General features: G+C 44.8%; 1 pseudogene; it reads left to right on the top strand.

The window, feature by feature from the left end:
• Window positions 1-4,003: 4,003 nt before the first annotated feature.
• LOC132223432 (putative MAGE domain-containing protein MAGEA13P) lies at window positions 4,004-13,733 on the top strand (annotated as a pseudogene).
• Window positions 13,734-14,792: the final 1,059 nt, after the last annotated feature.

The raw sequence follows: 14,792 nt of genomic DNA, 5'->3' as shown, positions 1-14,792 counted from the left end.
TAGAACCACCTGATATCTAGCTGAACATAAGTCTTACAACTAGGTAATTAAAGAAGTAACACATCAAGACTGGTAAGAGGTACTGAGAAGAGGGGTGGAATTGCAATCTGGCTGGGCCCACACCCACCTGTGGTGGTTTAAAATTGGGAGGGATATCTTGGCTGTGGAGGTTTGCCTGAGGAACAGAGGGTCCCTGCCCCACATCAGTCCCCCAGCCCAGGGTTCCATTGCCAGCAAGTGAATTCCCCACAACTTCTGGTGTAAAAGCAGTGGGAATTGTGACTGAATGACACAGAGGCTGTGGGAGTTCCAGGCAGTTCCTTCTAAAGTGCCCATGCATGGATGTACTTGGACTGGTGCCCTCTAAGCTCCAGTGTGTGTGGGGCTACACCTGGAAAGGAACATGGGACATTCAGGGAGGAACTAACTTGACTGGAATCAGAGTGAGAGCTGGAGGAGCAGCTTTCTCCCAGGCAGAAGTGCTGGCAGAGGTCAGCATTCTATGGCTAAGCCCTCCCCTCCACAGAGTCAAGAGGAAGGTGCCATATCTGAATTTTCATCAACCCAGCTGACACTTTTTGCCTGCCCTGGTTATTCCCTGAGAACCCTGCCCCTCTCTACTTGCAGGCTCATCCATGCAATTTCCAGTGGCTTTTCCATAAAACTGGCCTCTCTTGCCTCATGCTTCAGACTTTCCTAAAATCTATCAAACAAGTAAAAACTGGCATCAGTGTGCCCTATACCTATCAATAAGTGGACCCAGGCCCAGCACTGATGATAACCCAGTCTTGGATCATAGGTTGGTCTCTCCTGGGCACCTCCAAGCTCAACACAAGTAGCAGCCATCTGCAGATTGCTCTGTGGCTCATGTTGGGTGGCTCTGGGCAGGACAAAGGCAGAGACTGACTTTGTACCTTCTGGGAGTCCCCAGAGCCAGTGCACCAGTGATAAGTTTTGACATGCCAGGTTACAACGCCACCACCTCCACGAGTGACACACTGAAGGGGAAGACTCAGGGAATACCAATGCCCCACTGAAGCAAGTCCTGTTCCATAGTGTAAGCTTCTGTACACAAGATCTTCCACTGTAGTCACAATTGATCCTTGCAATTGATTGGCCTGGTGGTTAACTCCTCTCAGTGGCACCAACAGCAATCTAATCTGAACTACAACAAGACTGCACACAGCACACACAGAGGCATACCTAGAGTGCCCAGCTCAGGTGACTGGGAGGCTGAGCCACTTGGGCTTACAGGATATCTACTTCACAAGGCCACTCTACCAGTTCCAGGAGACATAGCAGATCTACCTAATACATAGAAACAAACAAAAGGAAGCAGCCAAAATGTGGAAACAAAGAAACAAGTAACAATGAAAGAACAGAAGAAATCTCCAGAAAAGGAACTAACTAAAACGGAAAACTACCAGATACAGAGTTACAGTTATAAGGATGCTCAAGGGATTTAATGAGAGCTTCAAGGTACTTAGTCAGACTTTCAAGGATCTTAGTGAGAATTTCAAAGACATGAAAAAGGAACAGCCAGAAATTAAGCAAATAAAGAATAATGGACAGGATTCAACAGTAGAGTAGAGGATTTAAATAATTAAACCAATAATTTGGAATATGAGGAAGCTAAAAGCACCCAATTAGAAGAACAAAAAGAAAAAAGAACCCAAAAATATGAAAATAAAGTAAGGATCCCGAGGCAACTTCTAGCATACCAATATTCACATTATGGAGGTGCCAGAAGGAGAAGAAAGAGAGAAAGATATTGAAAACTGATTTGAAGAACTAATGACAGAAAACTTCCCCTACCTGGTGAGAGAAATATATGTACAAGACAAGGAAGCACAGAGTATCCCAAACAAGAGGAATTCAAAGAGGCCCACACCAAGACATACATAATTAAAATGTAAGGGTTAAAGACAACGAGATAATCTTAAAAGTAGCAAGAGAAAAACAGTTACCTACAAGGGAGCACCTATACAACTGACAGTTGATTTCTCAACAGAAAATTTGAAGGCTAGAAAGGAGTGGCAAGAAATATTAAAAGTGTTGAAAAGCAAGAACCAACAAACAACATTACTCTCCCCAGCAAAGCTATCATTTAGAATTGAAACTCAAATAAAGATTTTCCCAGATAAGAAAAAGCTAAAGATGTTCATCACCACCAAACTAGTATTACATGAAATGTTAAACTGTCTTCTTTAAGAAGAAGAATAACAAAAGATTAGAATATGACTAATAAAATGGCCATAAATACCTATATATTAACAATTGTATCTAACAATCAAAATAAACAAACAAACAGAACAGAAACAGACTCACAGAGAACATTTTGACAGTTGCCAGATGGGAGGGAATATGGGAGGATGGCTGAAAAAGGAGAAGGGGTTTACTGGTAAAAGTGCAGATTAGGGTGATTCTTGGATGGCGGCTGGCAGGATGGAGGTGAGGGATAGGATGTGAGTGAGTGAGGGGATTAAAAGAGAGTGTGTGGATGTGTGGTATGTGTGTGAGTGAGGGAGGGACAGTTAAATCCAGCAGGAGCAGCAGGGGCTTGCAGACCAGGCTCTCTTGGACAGAAAGAGACTACCACTGCTGTGGGCACTCTCCAGACTGCGGGATTCTGGCATGGAAACTATGCCATCTTGAAGGGGAGAGTGGCCTCTTCTAGGAACTCATCAGCACCACAATCCAGACAGGCTTTGGACACTGTCTGCAACCCGGCAACCACTCCATCCAAATTCCTGCTGCCCCACCCACAGACCCATGGACCCTGGGACCTCCACCTTCAAAGATGCACCACTCCCACAGCAGTAAATGCAAATTCCCCCATCCCCAGTAGCAGACCTCAGGACACCACAATATCACGTTTCTAACATTCGTGCACTTCCAGAACGCAGACTTCCAGGGCACAGCACTCCATAGGCAGCTCTTGGATGCTGCTGTGAACCCCTGCTGGGTGTGATTTTCAACAGACAGGGGCTCGCTGCCCAACAGTAGAAATTCTGAATTCCCGCTTCCTGAATAACTGCCCATAGACAATCGATCTGTGCATCTTTAGCACCAGGGCCCCTCAGAGTCCATCAGAGATCTGTGCCAGCAAACTCACTGCCACAGTCAAGCATTTCCAATGAGCCTACACCCAGAGCCCATCTATCCACAGGGCGCTTGCGGGAGCTGCTGCAAGCACCAGCTAGGTGCGATCTTGAGCAAACAGGCATGCACTCCCCCCAGCACTAGAAATTTTGAATTCACTCACCCTTGATACCTGTCCACAGATGCCTCAATTACATGGCTTCAGTATGCCATGCTGGTAAACGTACCACTGGTGCCCTTTTAAGTTGCCACTGGGAGCATGTGCCATCCACCACAGGTAGAGCAGCAAAAACTTAGTCTGCCCACCCCACAGCTGCAGAACTCTGGAAATTATAGTTGAATGCTTTTCCAGTGCCACTGTGAGTCCCTGCTGGGCACACGTGACTTCAACCAAGGGCGTAAGACAGCAAAAATTGGGATACCCCCCTCCATGGCTCCTGTTGACTTCTAGACACCACAGTTGCACCTTTCCAGCTCATAGGCCAACATAAGAGAAACCAAATAGCTCAAGTAGGGAGCTACACTAGATAACTTAGCACAGGAGACCTGAGAGATCACACCAGTAGCACCATCCCCAAAGAACCTGGGTAGCAAAGCAATCGGATCTACAATGAAAACATTAGAACAAAACATGGGAAGACATAAAAGCAATCCCCAAAGGAAAGAAAAATAAGAATCACCAGAAAGGGAGTTAAAAGAAACTGAGGCTAGCAACATAACAGAGAAAGAATTCAGAGTAATGGTTATAAGGATGCTCAAACGGCTGGATGACAAATAAACACAACTCAATGACAAATACACACAACTCAAAGAGAATTATAAGGAGCTGAATGAGAATGTCACCAACATGAAAAGGAAACAAGAGGAGATGAAGAATGACATAGTTGCAATAAAGAACACAATGGAAGGCATAAACAGTAGACTACAAGAGGCTGTGGACCTCATCAGCGAATTAGAAGAAAAGGTAGGAAAAAATACACAAACACAGCTGCAAATAGAAAGAAGATTTAAAAAGCAAGAGGAGAACCTAAGGGAGCTTTGGGACAACACGAAACAAAACAATATTTGCATAATAGGGATACCAGAAGGAGAGGAAGAGAAGCAAGGAATAGGAAACCAGTTTGAAGAAATAATGAGAGAAAACTTCCCTGATATTGGCAAGAAAAAAATATGCAAGTCCAAGAAGCACATAGAGTCCCAAACAAGATGAACCTCAAAAGATCAACACCAACAACCATCATAATTAAATTGGCAAACACCAACGACAAAGTAAGAACTTAAAGGTTGCCAGAGAGAGACAGAAAGTTACTTACAAGGGAGCTCCTATTAGAATATCAACTGATTTTTCAATAGAAACACACCAGGCCAGAAGGAAAGGAATGAAATATACAAAGTGATGCAAAGCAAGGGACTGAATTCAAAAATACTATACCCAGCAAGGCTATCATTCAAAATTGAAGGTGGAATCAGGAGCTTCACAGACAAAAAAGGGCTAAGAGAGTTTATTACTACTAAGCCAGCAACGCAAGAAATGCTAAAGGGACTACTGTAAAAAGAAGACACAGAAAGGCAAGAAGAAACACCAACATTAAGAATAAAAATGACGACAAACAAGTACTTATCAATAAAAACATTATGCCCTAACCGGTTTGGCTCAGTGGATAGAGCGTCAGCCTGCAGACTGAAGGGTCCCAGGTTCGATTCTGTTCAAGGACATGTACCTTGGTTGCGGGCACATCCCCAGTTAGGGGGTGTGCAGGAGGCAGCTGATCGATGTTTCTCTCTCATTGATGTTTCTAACTCTCTATCCCTTTCCCTTCCTCTCTGTAAAAAATCAATAAAATATATTTTTTTAAAAATAATAACATTAAATGTAAATGGATTAAATGCACCAATCAAAAGACATAGGGTAGCTGAATGGATAAGAAATATGACCCATATATTTGCTGTCTGCAAGAGACCTACCTCAGAACAAAGGATTCACATAGACTGAGAGTGAAGGGATGGAAAAAAATTTTTCAGGCAAATGGAAATGAGAAAAAATCTGGGGTTGGGATACTTGTATCTGACAAAATAGACCTCAAAGTAAAGGCCATTACAAAAGATAAGGAAGGCCACTACATAATACTAAAGGGAGCAATTCAATAAGAAGATATAACTCTGGTAAACATATATGCACCCAATACAGGAGCACCCAAATACATAAAACAACTTCTGGAAGATATCAAGGGAGAGATTGATAGCAATACAGTCATAGTAGGGGACTTTAATACCCCACTGACACCACTGGATAAATCCTCTAAACAAAAAATCAGCAAGAAAACAGCAATCCTAAATGACTCACTAGATCAGATGGACGTAATTGACATCTTCAGAATATTTCACCCCAAAGCAACAGAATATACATTCTTCTTCAGTGTGCACAGGACATTTTCAAAGACAGACCACATATTAGGACACAGGCAAAGTCTCATCAAATTCAAGAGGATAGAAATCATAACAAGCATCTCCTCAGATCACAATGGCATAAAACTAGAAATCAACTACAATAAAAACAATGAAACAAAATCAAACACTTGGAGGCTAAATAGCATGCTATTAAACAATTATTGGGTTACCAAAGAGATCAAAGAAGAAATAAAAAGCATCCTGGAAACAAATTACAATGAAAACACAACAATCCAAAATCTATGGGATATAATGAAAGCAGTCCTGAGAGGGAAGTTCATAGCTCCAGAGTCCTACCTCAAAAAAACAAGAAAAACTGGTAACAAATTATCTAACCCTGCAACTTAAAGAATTAGAAAGAGAGCAAGAAAAGCCCACAGTATTCTGAAGGAAGGGAAAAATAAATATCAGATGAGAATTAAACGACACAGAGACCAAAAAACAATACAAAAGATCAATGAAACCAAGAGCTGGTACTTTGAAAGGATAAACAAGATTGATGACCCTCTCACCAGGGTCACCAACAAACACCAAAAATGTAAGATGGGAAACTATAAAAATACTAGAGGAATCCAAAGGTAACAAAATCTCAGACATATGCCGAAGCAATTTCTTCACCGATACAGCTCCTAGGGCATTGGAAACTAAAGAGAAAATAAACAAATGGGACTACATCAAAATAAAAAGCTCTGTACAGCAAAAGAAACCATCAACAAAACAATAAGAAAGCCCACTGCATGGGAGAACATATTTGCCAATGTTATCACCGATAACAGTTAAATCTCCAACATTTATAGGGAACTCATACAACTTAACAAAAGAAAGATAAACAATCCAATCAAAAAATGGGCAAAGGACCTAAATAGACACTTTTCAAAAGAGGACATTCAGAAAGACAAGAGACACATGAAAACATGCTCAAAGTCACTAGTCATCTGAGAGATGCAAATCAAAACAACAATGAGGTACCATCTCACACCTGTCAGAATGGCTATCATCAACAAATCAACAAACAACAAGTGCTGGCGAGGATGTTGAGAAAAAGGAACACTCGTGCAGTGCTAGTGGGAATGCAGACTGGTGCGGCCATTGTGGAGAACGGTATGGAGTTTCCTCAAAAAGTTAAAAATGGAACTCCCATTTGTCCCAGTGATCCCACTTCTAGGAATATATCCCAAGAAACCAGAAACACCAATCAGAAAGGATATATGCATCCCTATGTTCATAGCAGCACAATTTACCATAGCTAAGATTTGGAAACAACTTAAGTGCCCATCAACAGTTGAATGGATTAGAAAATTGTGGGCCCTAACCGGTTTGGCTCAGTAGATAGAGTGTCAGCCTGTGGACTCAAGCGTCCCAGGTTCAATTCCGGTCAAGGGCATGTACCTGGGTTGCGAGCACATCCCCACTAGGGAGTGTGCAGGAAGCAGCTGATCGATGTTTCTCTCTCATCGATGTTTCTCTCTATTCCTCTCCCTTCCTCTCTGTAAAAAAAAAAAAAAAAAAAAATGTGGTACATCTACACAATAGAATACTATGCTGCTGTAAAAAAGAAGGAATTCTTACCATTTGCAGCAGTATGGATGGAACTGGAGAACATTATGCTAAGTGAAATAAGCCAGTCAATGAAAGAAAAATACCACATGATCTCACTCATTTATGGATACTAAAGAGCATTATATACTGATGAACAAAAATAGATACAGAGGCAGAGCAACATCGAACAGACTGTCAAACTATATAGCAGGAAGGCCGGGGAGGGTTGGGGGGGGGGGGTACGAGATCAACCAATGGACTTGTATGCATGTATATAAGCATAACCAATGGACACAAGACACTGGGAGGTAGGGGAGGCCGGGGGAAGGTCAATTGGAAACGTAAAGGAGACATATGTACCACTCTGTAATATTTTAAGCAATTAAAACAAATTTTTTTAAAAAAAGAACTCAGATCACAGATGAGACTGATCCCAGGCCCATTCTACCCCAGCTGTTAGCCTTGGGAAACCATGGGCCATTAGGGCTAGATGTGGCAGATTCTGACTTCTACCAGGAGATGGGGTACATTTTTCAGGGAGGTGATGGCTTTGATATGATGGGGCAAAACTCAGGTCAGCAGAGGGAGTAATCCCATGCTTTGCCAGGCATCAAAATAAGAACCTTTATAGAGGAATGATTTATCCACCCATGCCAGAGGGGCCCCATAGAAATGCAGTCCTGCTTTCAGCCCTGGGAGGCCCCTAGCAGGCACCTCCATCCACACCCTCTATATTTCTGTGATGTGCATCTCAGGGAGATAGGGGACTTATGAAGGCAGAGGGTGCAGGCCCTATCAGGAAAAAATATGAGTACCTTGTGGAGGACTAAGGGAAACCCCCAATAAATAGGGAGCCACATAGAAACTGATCTTGTCTTTGCTGACAGTCTGGTAGACTCCATGTAAACCTTTCAGGCTGAGGCCCTGCCTCACTCCTGTCTTGGTGGTCTTGGTGAGGTAAAGGTCTTGATGTGAAGGGTGAGGCCTCAGGTTGACAGAGGAAGGAGGTTCAGGCAGTAGAAATCAAGGCAAGTAATGAAGAATTTTCCCATCCAAGGTAGAGTGGGACCCATCCCCCTCAGCTCCTACGATGAACCCTGGGAAATGCAAGACAGAGTATCAGGATGTTTTGTATTCTAACTTTTGCTTTGGGACTCAGTGAGGCAAGATTTCCTCTGAGAGGGCTGGACTCAGTTCAGCAGAGGAAGGAGTCTCAGGTCCTGTCAGGTTTCAAGGGGATGCTCCAGAAGGAGGATTGAGGGAGCCTCCCACCGTATATAGAAGGGGCCCTCATTCAGTCAGGTTCTGCCCCTTCAGTCATCTCTGTAGTACTCAGGCAGAGTTCTGGAAGTGATGAGTATGGACTTCGCCTTGGGAGTCAGAGGGTGAAGCAGCTTCCTGCTGGACTCAGATCTCAGAGGGAGGAGTGTGTGGACCTGCTAGTGAGAACTCTGCTAGGTGAGAACTCTGAGGGGAAAAAAAAAAAAAACTGAAGGGAGCTCTCTCTGCAAAGAGAAGGAGTCCACCCTTCCCCCCACCCCGCCTTGTCCTTGTTGTCTGCCCTGGAAATTCCCAGGCAGGGTCACGGATGTTTTGTATTCAGGCGCCATCTTGAGAGTCTGAGGAAAGTGAGACTTTTTTCCTGAGGGTTGAGGACTCTGAGAAAAAAAAAAAACTGAAGGAACTCCCCTTCCCCCTCCCTTACCTTGTCCTTGTTGTCTGCCCTGAAAATTACCTGGCAGGGCCAAGGATGTTTTGTATCCAGGTGCCATCTTGAGAGTCTGAAGAAAGAGACTTTTATCTGAGGGGTGAGGACTCTGACTCCTCAGAGGGAAGTGTCCCAGGCTCTGCTAGGTGATAAGGAGAGGAACCTTATGGAGAGCTGAGGGAACTTCCTATCATACAGAAAAGAGCACACAGACATACATCCTTGCTGTCAGCTTTTAGAAGCCCAGGGCATTTAGACAGAGTGCCTCCCAAACTCAATGCTCTATACTTCCTTGTGGGTGGTTTATGGGCTTATAGGAGCGATGGTCTGAGGGTTGTAATCCCGGGTCTGCAGAAGGGATAGGGTGCCTGCCTTTTCAGGAATAACTATAAATTCCTTGCAAGGAATGTGGGTATACCACAGAACCCAGAAGAATCTCCACAGAAATTTATTTGGATTCCACCGGAAGCCCTGGGGAGCCGGAAAAGGCTGTCAGGCTGAATCTCTCTTTTCTACCCCATTTACAAATCGGGGATCTCAGGGAGTTGTGGGCCTTGGTCTAAATGGCTCAATTTCTGGGCCTCAAAGGGAGGAGCCCCAGGCCCTTTATGTTGGGCTGAGAGGACCCTATAGAAACCTGCACTTTCTCAGAGCTCTTGAGAGGTCCCACGCAGAGCTGTCAGGCACAGATATCCCCTCCGCCCTCCTTACTTCCTTGCCTGGCATCTTTGGGAGTTGGGGGCCTTTGCCTGAGGGAAGCATTCACAAGTCAGCAAAAAGGAAGAATTTTAGGTCCTGTTAGGAATAACTACCTTGAAGAGGACTGAGGATAACCATCAAGCCAGAACACAGAGTGAGTTGTGCAGATACCACACTGCCCCTGCTGTCAGCTGTTAGACCCCAGACAGGCTTCTCAGGCTCAGGTCCAGCCTTACTCTCTTCTTGGTGGTGTTAATGAGATGACTGTCTTGGACTGAGTCACAACCTCTGGCCAACAAAGGGAGGAGCCCCAGCCCTACCAGGAGTCAAAGTGAGGATCTGAGATAATACTGAGTACCTTCACCTATAGATAGAGGGATCTCTAGCCCTATCCTTCTCCTGCTGTTAGCCATGAGAAACCCCAAGTAGGGCTGTTAGAGGCATCCTCCTCCAATCTCGTGCCTTCCCCTCACTTCACTGTCTGGTGTTTCTGGGAGACAGATCCTTGGTCTGAAGGATGCATCCTCAAGTCAGCAGAATGGAAAGAATGCAGGGCTTGACAGGAGTAAATATGAATACCTTCTGAATGCCTAAGGGTAACTCACACTTCAAACAAAGAGGTCCCCACAGAAACCTGCCCCACCCCTGTTGTCAGCCCTGGTAGTCCCCATGCAGGTCAGTCTGTCTGAGTCTCCACTCATTTTCAGCTAGCATTGGATGAAGGAAGCCTCATGGTGGTGAAGATCTTTGTCTAAGAAAGCCAGACTCAAGTAACCAGAGGGAGGAGTCTTAGCCCCTACTGGGGATTGAGTTGAATACCTAAGGGATGACTAAGTGTACCTACCATACCAGAACATACTGAATTCACCCCTGCTGTCAGGTCTGGGAGATCTTAAGCAGGGGTGGATAGATGTGGTCTCTTCTAACTTTTATGTCATTGGTCTCAGGGTAGTGAAGAATTAGGTATGACCAGGTAATTTCATATCAGCCTAAGGCTCTTCCTGGAGTTAAAGTGAAGACACTGAATAAGGATTGATGGTCACCCCTCCCCAGCCCTTGGAGAGATAAGGCCCCTTCCCTGCCTTGCTTCTTCCTTAATGCACAGTGTCCAGATGTGGTGCAATGTCACTCACAACTGGTGGTCTCAAGGGGTAGGACTCTGTTCAGCAAAGGGATGTCTAAAGCTCTCCAGGAATTAATTTGAGGTTAGAGGATGGGATGGACTTTCTGCTCAAAAACAGATAGGGCCGAATCGGCCTGGTCAGCTATGATAGGACCTAGGGCAGTGGTCGGCAAACTGCGGCTCGTGAGCCACATGAGGCTCTTTGGCCCCTTGAGTGTGGCTCTTCCACAAAATACCATGTGCGGGCACACACGTACAGTGTGATTGAAACTTTGTGGCTCGTGCGCAGAAGTCAGTATTTTGTGGAAGAGCCACACTCAAGGGGCCAAAGAGCTGCATGTGGCTCATGAGCCGCAGTTTGCCGACCACTGACCTAGGGCATGGTGGTTAAATCTGAAATCCCCTCACTTCCTCTTCTGTCTCAAGGAAGTGAAGCCTTTGTTTAAGAAGCGTGACCACACGTCAACAGAGGGAAGAATCCCAGGCCCTTCCAGGCATCAAGGTAAGGACCAAAATGATCCCTCTATTCTAGGGATCCCCACAAATTAATCCAGCCTTTACTGTAAAACCAGGTGGTGGGGGTTGCTGAGTAAGTGTGGCCAAGTGTGATTGATGCCCCTTGCTTCGTCCTATAGATCTCAGGAATGTGAGCTCCTGTTCTGAGAGTTTTGTTTCAGGCCAGGAGAGGGGTGCGGTCCAGGCTTTGACAAGAGAAAGATGAGAACCTGCCGGGAGCCGGTCCATCCTTGCTGTTTCAAGGGACCTGGCATATATGGCATACGGTTCTTAATATGTTTGCTCACCTTCTTGGCACTGTGTTTTAACCAAGGTCACCTCTCCGAGAAAGGTTGAATCCCCAGGTAGGGATTTTCCCCTGAAGTTAGGGAGGGAATAAAACCCCTCAACTAAGTGCCAGGCGGGTAATTAATCCCTTTAACTACGAACAATCATGCTTAAACTACATAATCTTTTCTCCCTGGAATGGAGATAAGAAACGCCCTAACCTTTGTAATAGAGATTGATAGGATTGAATCAACTGGTATAAATACAGTTGTAACAAGACAGAAAGACTCAGAACTTCAGACAGAATTCAGAAGATAGAACCTATGCGGGACCTGGAGATGGAAGAGCTTCGCTGGAGAGAACATGGCAAGGGATCCTGGACTGAACCTGACTACAGAAATTGGCAAGAGAACTGACTAGAACCTGGTGACTGAACCTGACTGGAGTACCTGGACAGAACCTGGCTGGAGAGCCTGGACGGAGCCTGGCTGGAGAGCCTAGCGAGGGAACATGGCTACAGAACCTCGCTGGAGATCCGAAGCAGAACCTCTCTGGAGATCCAGACCAGAACTTGGCTGGAGATCCTGGCTAGAGATCCTGGCTAGGCTGCTGATCAACTGAACACTGTCTCCGTGTCATTCCTTCTTCGCCTACTCTGTCTACGCCTTTGGGAACCCCTGGACCTGCTGGGGTTGGACCCCAGCAAGAACCTTGAGTGAACTCTGAGGGTACCATCTACCTCAGAATAGTGGAGATATCTAAAATCTTCCCTCTACTCCTGTCATTACTGTAGAAGAGGAAATATTGTGATTACAGTCTACAGTCTGAAATGTCCACTCACCTCCCCTTACAGGGGCTCAAGTAATCCCCAGTAGGGGTAGGGTGTGTGAGGGATTTGGTCTGAGTCATGTGTCCTCAGGTCAGAAGAACAGAAGAAGCCTAGGCAGCGCCCAGAGTCAGTCAATGTCAGGATTCAGAATATCTACCAAGGGCTCCACTCACATCAGAACAGAGGGGATATCACACTGCCTGACCACACATACCCTACTGTCTTACCTGGAATCTATAGGCTCTGAAAGCTGGCTATACCCTGAGGAGCTTACTCAGATCCTCCTAAAGGTTCTTAGGGAACAGGCCAATCAGGAGATTCCTATAGCACTATCTAAGGGAAGACTTGTTAAGGCAGCCTTTGTCAGAGCTGACAAGGTTGTGTTTCCCACACTCTTCCTTTCTCCCTCAGGCCATTAGTCCCCATTACCGAACCTACTGCACACACTCCTGCTGCTGCCTCCAACATAAGTCATTATATCTCTCAGTAAGAAGAGTCAATGCCCCAAGCCTAAACAAAGCCTTCAGGCCGAAACAGAGGCTCTAAGCCTCATGGCTGCACAGGTTCATCTGAGGAGGGAGCTGCCTCCCCCTCTCTTTCTCCTTTGATTCAGGGCACCACAGAGGTTGTGCTTGCTGCTGGAACACCAAGCGTTCCCCAGAATTCCCAGAGAGCCTGCTCCTCCTCCACTGCCATCAAAGCCACTCCATCAAGCAAATCAAATGAGGCCTCCAGCAGCCAAGAAGAGGATCCAACCACTTTGCAGGCTCCACCAAATCCTGAGTCCTTGTTCACTGAAGTGCTACAAAATAAGGTGTCTGAATTAGTGCACTTCCTGAGTATCAAATATGTAACAAAGGAGCCCATCACAAAGGCAGAAATGCTAGAGAGTGTCATCAGAGAGCACAAGGATCACTTCCCTGTGGTCTTCAAGAAAGCCTGTGAGTGCATGGAGATTGTCTTTGGCATTGAAGTGAAGGAAGTGGACCCCACCAGCCATTCCTATGTGCTCATAAAATTACTAGACCTCACCTACGATGGGATGCTGAGTGATGACCAGGGCATGCCCAAGACTGGCCTCCTGGTATTTATCTTGCGCATAATCTTCATGCACGGAAACCGTGCCTCAGAAGAGAGAATCTGGGAAGTGCTGAATATGATTGGGGTGCATGCTGGGAAGAATGATTTCATCTATGGGGAGCCCAGGAAGCTCATCACTGAAGATCTAGTGCAGGAAAAGTACTTGGAATACCAGCAGGTGCCCAATAGTGATCCTCCATGCTATGAGTTCCTGTGGGGTCCAAGAGCCCATGCTGAAACCACCAAGATGAAAGTCCTAAAATTTTTCACCAGGGTCACTGGGAATGACCCCACTGCTCTCCCACACTGGTATGAGGATGGATTGAAAGATGAGAGAGAGAGAGCTGAGGCCAAAGCTGCCACCGGTGATGGTCAGTAAAAGTTCTAGTGTCACATCCAGCAGCTTCTCCCATCTTGAATGAAGTCTGAGGAAGATTCTCAACTTGGTGTTTGAAGAGGGAAATCAGGGTTCTAACTAGTGGATGGATGAATTGCAAATTTTTTCTTTTTTTTTTTTTCTTTTTGGTATGTTTCAAATGTTCTGCCTCCTAAAAGAATTATTAGCTTCAGAGTATAGGTTCATGAATGGCATTGGTTATGTATTTAGTGCTGTTTAACAGGTTTAAGGATAAGAATTTTTCTGTTCTATGAAACAAACTGGGGAACCTTCCATCTTACTTTGTGATCTGGAGCAGGATAGGATGACATTGGAATAGGAATTAGAAATGTATAAGTGCTGAGCAATGAAATAGATGAGTTCAAGAAATAGAGGGAAATGTATAAGATGGTTATCCTAGGATTCCTATATTACATTTAGTCTGCTGTTTTGTAAATTTAAAGATATATACCTGGGTTTTTTTTGGCTAATTAAAGAATGTATGCAAAATCAAATCTTAATAAATGTTAGTCCCAGTTCAATGGCTCATTTATTCTTTTTTAAATATATTTTTATTGATTTCAGAGAGGAAGGGAGAGGGAGAGAGAGCTAGAAACATCAATGATGAGAGAGAATCATTGATCAGTTGCCTCCTGCACACCCTCTACTGGGGATCAAGCCCACAACCTGGGCATGTGCCCTTGACTGGAATCAAACCTGGAACCTTTCAGTCCATAGGCTGACGCTCTATCCACTGAGCCAAACCAGCTAGGGCAGCTCATTTATTCTTACAGCTGTGTCTGATAGTTTAGAGAAAAAGCTAGAATGGAAAACTGCTCTCAGAAGTGCCTTTGTGATTGTGAATAAACCAGAGAGAAATCCACATCTGAAGCAGGTGTGGATAGTATTCTGTACTTTTGTCCTCATGCCGCTAAACACATTGCATAAACCAAATGCTTTATACACTTTGTCTGCAAGGATTTCTGAAAATAGGGTGATATTTCTTTGAAGTGATACCCAGAGGCTGGCACTTTTTTTTTTTTTGGCCTGGGAGAGCCAGAGCCCACTCCATTGAAAGGACATTTTAATTAGACTATCTTGAGTG

This window comes from Myotis daubentonii, chromosome X (genome assembly GCF_963259705.1).
Source record: "Myotis daubentonii chromosome X, mMyoDau2.1, whole genome shotgun sequence".
In the NCBI taxonomy this organism is placed as follows: domain Eukaryota; kingdom Metazoa; phylum Chordata; class Mammalia; order Chiroptera; family Vespertilionidae; genus Myotis; species Myotis daubentonii.
This window is presented reverse-complemented; position numbering and strand designations above follow the sequence as displayed.